The following is a 5,304-nucleotide window of genomic DNA, read 5'->3' as shown; positions in this document are numbered from 1 at the left end:
CATTAATATTGTTTGTAAATCATTAATGACACCAACGTGAAGAGTGAGGCACTCCACTAGATAGCGTTTTTCAAGCCAAAATAAAACAGTTATCTCGACTCTGTATTTTTGGTAAATAACCATGTCTCCCCTTTTCCTTAATATCAGTCTAGAACGTTTGAAAAACATCGCACCGTATTGTGCATTATGTTCATAGGTTTTTTGTGTGCCATGACGTTTTTCTATTCGTGTCCAAATTCTTAGGGGAGAGGAATGGGCACCCTCTGTCTCATTTACACACTGACTGGCTAAACGGGATCTTTATCGATCTCTAATAAAGTCGAAAAGTTGATTAGGAGAAGAACATATAACTTAGTAACAGCAGTTGATTGCAGAGTTTTAATCTAAAGCAAACTCTGGAGCTTTCTGTTCCATTCAGAATGAACATTGTTGATGTAATTGTGCCTAAACATCCCGTCCCACTCTGTTTCCTCTGAATATTGAACAGTTAGCTCGGGCTGTATTCCGTTAATACCCCAGTCTTCATGGCTGCCTGAATCACCGCCTCCTGCTCCTCTGTAACTGACTCGAACAGCTGGATGGTGTAGTCCAGTCTCAAGGCTCAAGATGCTGAATTACTTCCTCATTTTGCTGTACAACAGACGAGAGAGGCTGAATACCATAGCTTTGTTTCTGTGTAACAGTGTCGAGAAGCTGAATGGCCTCTACATGTCTGCCTGTAATAGACACATGAGGCTATATGGCAGTGTTCCGATTCGCAATTTGAGAGTATTAAAGGAAAATTCATCTTGCTTCCCTGACTGTCTCGATGCAAAGAATTATGCTTTGTTCCTTCACAAAGTGAGGGCTTCGCTCGCTATTTATTATTTACTGCTATCTCCATTTGTGCTGTCAGCAGTTTTGCTGCAACCACATTGATGTGGACATGAACATTCATGTGGACCAGACAGGGTATGGTCAAAGAGTTCCTTTCCTAAAGGGAACCGGAAGGGAATTCCCTTCTCTTGTTCAAATGTAACAGGTTCAAGAGACTGAATGTCTTCCTCCTGACACGCTGTAAGAGACTCAAGTGGCAGAATGGCAGCCTCCTGTTCTTGGAACTGGCTTAAGTGGCTGAATGGTCTCTCCTGTTGCTGGCTCGAAAAGTTGAATGGCAACATCCTGTTCCTAGGCTCAAGGAGCTGAATGTCCTTCTCCCGTTGAAAATTACCATGTTCTAGAGGATGAATCGCCTCCTGAAATTCTGGTGTCACAGTCCCATGCGACTGTTTGGCTTCCTTCTGTTCCTGAGAAATTGAGGGATGCAGATGCTGGAGATCAGAGCTGAAAATGTGGTGCTGGAAATGCCCAGCAAGTCAGGCAGCATCCAAGGAACAGGAGAATCGACGTATCGGGCATCATCTCTTCTTCAGGAATGAGGAAAGTGTATCCAGCAGGCTAAGATAAAAGGTAGGGAGGAAATATAGCACCGCCTTCCTAACCTGCAATCTTCTTCCTGACCTCTCCACCCCCACCCCCAATCCGGCCTATCACCCGCACCTTGACCTCCATCCATCTATCTCATTTGCAACGCCCCTCCCCCAAGTCCCTCCTCCCTACCGTTTATCTTAGCCTGTTGGACACACTTTCTTCATTCCTGAAGAAGGGCTCATGCCCGATACGTCGATTCTCCTGCTCCTTGGATGCTGCCTGACCTGCTGCGCTTTTCCAGCAACACATTTTCAGCTTCCTTCTGTTCCTCCATAACTGGCTTTAGTGGCTGAATGGCCTCCTCCTGTTCTCACGCAACAGGCTCAAGAAGCACAATTTCGTCATCTTGTTTAACTGTAAGGGACTCATTAGCAGAATAGCCGCTTCCTGTTCTGCAAGAAAAGATTTGATCGGCTAAATGGGCTCCATCAATTCCTCTGTCACGCATTCGACATGGTGAATGAATTCCTCCTATTCCCTGCATAGAGCTCAAGAGACTGAATGACGTCTACCTGGTCCTCTGAATCAAACTCGAGAAATTGATTGGGCTTCTCCTTTTTCTCTGTAGCATCGCCTCGAGGGTGAGTAGAATCCTCCTATTGACCAGGAAAAGGCTCTCGAGGCTGAACGGCCTACTCCAGTCTCTCTGTAATAGCCTCGATATATCCAATGACTCAACAACCCGTGGACGATGAGTAACTGGTAAATTGTACCAGATGGAGCTCTCTCACTTCTCAGTTACTGGAATACAAACAACAGGCTGTATTCCAGATGATCTCGCAGAGTGAAATCGGACAGTAACACCGCTCCACATTTCCTTTGATTTCCTTTGCAAACGTAATAACGTTCCAGCCTTTGAAATCTTCCAGCGAGTTAGAGGTAGACTGGATTGAATGGACTCTTCTTATCCTCTGTGGCAGGTACTTGCGATCAGAATTGCTTTCTCCTATTACTGCGCAGCAAACGTGATGTTCTGAATGGCTTGACAAGGATGCACATGGTTATGAAAGGATTTGCTAACAGTTTGTTAAAAATAGGCTGGGCCTAACACAAAGTCATTGAGCAATTGTGTGTGTTATCTTCCAGGTGTGTGCTCCCTCGAAATTTCCCCACCAATCATTTGTGTAACTGGTCAGTCGCTGTTGAAGGTATAAAACCCGATAGTCTTCTGGCACTAATCCCACAGGACAAAGAAGCAAGGTGAATTGTGGTCCATGCCTCTGCCACCCTCAGCCATTCCATTCATCCAGAAGGAATTAGTGTCCTCTTTGAGTGTGATATGAGAAGTGATGTTAGGGAGTGAATGAAGATTTTTGTACGGCCACTGTGATAAATGATAGTGAGTTTTGAGAAGATTAGTATGACAGTCTCCATTAAGTCCAATTATTGCAGAGGAAGGTTTCCATCGTTTAATGATAAATGGGCTCCATTCAATGTGTTATCCATAAGTACAAGCAGTACCATCACCGACAGAACGAACAGGAATCATCAGCTGTCCAGAGAGAAGAGGTGGAGAGGTTAGAGTCTGAGAACAATAGACAGGAATGTTGCAAAATAAGTAGGCATTGGTCCGGGGACATTCAGGCGCTTTATGCATGTTAAAATTAATAGTCGTTATCAGTGCAGATAACCACCTATCTCTGCATCCAACGCATTATCCTGAAACACTTCCTCTAACTTCAACTCGACTGCAATGCAAGCACATATTCCCCTCCTCACTCTTCTCTGTCTTCCTCAAGAACTACTTCTTTGGCAGTCCTGGATTTGCAGCAGACTGCCCAACGAACCACACCACGAACCACCATGTACCACCCCCCCCCCTCCGCCACCGAAATGGTAAAGATACCAAACCTGCTGGTAAACCACCAACGTCATCTCCATCCAAGGCTCTAAACGGTCCTTCCAGGTTAGACAGACGTTCACCTGCCTCTCTTCGAAGCTAGTTCACTGCATCAGGTACTCCCAAAGTGGTTCGCTGTAAATCAGGGAGACCAAATTTAAACTAAGAGAACATTTTGCTGAGCATCACAGCCGGACCCGCAGGGGCTTAACAGACTTTCCAGTCACTGCCCAGTTTAATTCACCTGTCACTCCATTTCTGACATGACCATCATTGGCCTCCTCCATTGCCACAAGGAATCAAAGTGCAATTTGGAGGACGTGCGCCTCAACTTCTGCCCGGGAAGATTATAGCCTGGAGCCTCAATTTTGATTTCTCCAATTTCATATAACTTCCCTTCACATCCCCGACTCCCTTCCCAGAAACCCCTCCGTTCCATTCCTCTCAGCAACCTACTGGATACATCCCTTGAATCGACCATCCAGGTGATTGCATCCTCTACCTGTCTCCAGCTCGCCTCACTATCCTGCTTACCCAACTCCCTTTTCCTGCAGCTCCACTCATACACAACCGCAGTCCTGAAGAAGAGTTACAGCGAAATATCAACTTCTCCACCTCCTGATGCTGCGTGGGTTGCTGTGTTCTTCGGGCCTCCTGCTTGTCTACCATAGAAATTTCCAGTTCGGAGGAGTGACGCATCCATCATCTCACATTATGTTGAAATCAATGTCACTATTCAGTGACAGACAATATATTTTTGATAAGGTGAATACAGTATTTTCTCCCTCAGCAGGGAGCTGCCAGTTGTGTCCTTGTTTTTTTCCAATATCCTCGATTCCCGATGGTGTGCATGGTATTATAAAATCTTCATGACAAAGAAGCGAGGTAGAGGATCTGAATGAACTTTCATTCTATTAACATTGCAGCGTGCCCATTTTACTGAAAACCCAGTGAGCCGGCACAGCCACACCCGCTTCATTCAGAAGCAGTCAGCCGTTCCATCGTCTTAGGGTTCCCAAATAGAAAGAAAAGAATGCCATCTCGGATAACAGCCTTCATAACATGAATCCATGTTCGAAAGTTGAAACACCCTCCCTCTCAACACTCATCACAATCTACCAATCACATTAAAACTTTCCATCTGCAATGAGAGCAATTGGACCACTGGTATCATCAGTCAGAGATTTGTTGCAACATTACTAATATCTGAAAGGGGAAGAGTGAACCATCTAGTACACACTGGATCACTTATTCCTGTAATCATTCCCCATTCCAGAAACATGCTGCCTTCCATTCTTCCTGAAAAAAAGACATGACATATTCACAATTGACTTTATTATATTACATCTGCCAAACCTTTGGCCATTGCTTATCCATTTGTACATTCTCTACCTCCTCTTAATTACTCCATTGCCTCTCTGCTTACCTAACAGTCATGGATACGTTTAGTTAGAATACATGTTTTACATTTATCAAAAACCACTGAGAAACGTTGCAAAACGTTGAAGACCCAGTACTGGTCACAGTGCTACTGCAGTTGATTCCTTCTGATAATCCCATAAAGCCTACTCCATCCCTAAGTTCCCCTGCTTCCAGCTCGTTAACCAATCCTTCTTGTAGTCCTGTGTAGTAGCTTTGACAGACTGAATATTCCCTTCAATTTCCCCTGTATCAGAAATGAGAGATTAGAGAATCTGCTGCAATTGCTGAGAAATCTCCTCCAATGATGGAATGCCCTCATTCTGTGCCTGTTTACAATTCTTGATGAACATTGTAGACTTCTTCAATATAGTTGCAGTTGTGAATGGTGCTGATATTTTTCGTCACATCAGTGGACAGCAGACATTATGACGGAGGGAAGGTCAGTGATGCAGCAGCTAATGATTGCCCATAGTGCATTATGGATGCTCAATTTCGATTTCCTCAGTCCGTCAGCAGTATGTGCAACTTCGCAGGAGTTAATGTAACATAACATGTTTAGTAGTGCTGCTAGG

The sequence above is a fragment of the Chiloscyllium punctatum genome, chromosome 35, assembly GCF_047496795.1.
Source record: "Chiloscyllium punctatum isolate Juve2018m chromosome 35, sChiPun1.3, whole genome shotgun sequence".
Classification (NCBI taxonomy): domain Eukaryota; kingdom Metazoa; phylum Chordata; class Chondrichthyes; order Orectolobiformes; family Hemiscylliidae; genus Chiloscyllium; species Chiloscyllium punctatum.
The sequence above is the reverse complement of the archived record's forward strand: the minus strand, read 5'-3'. Positions refer to the sequence as shown.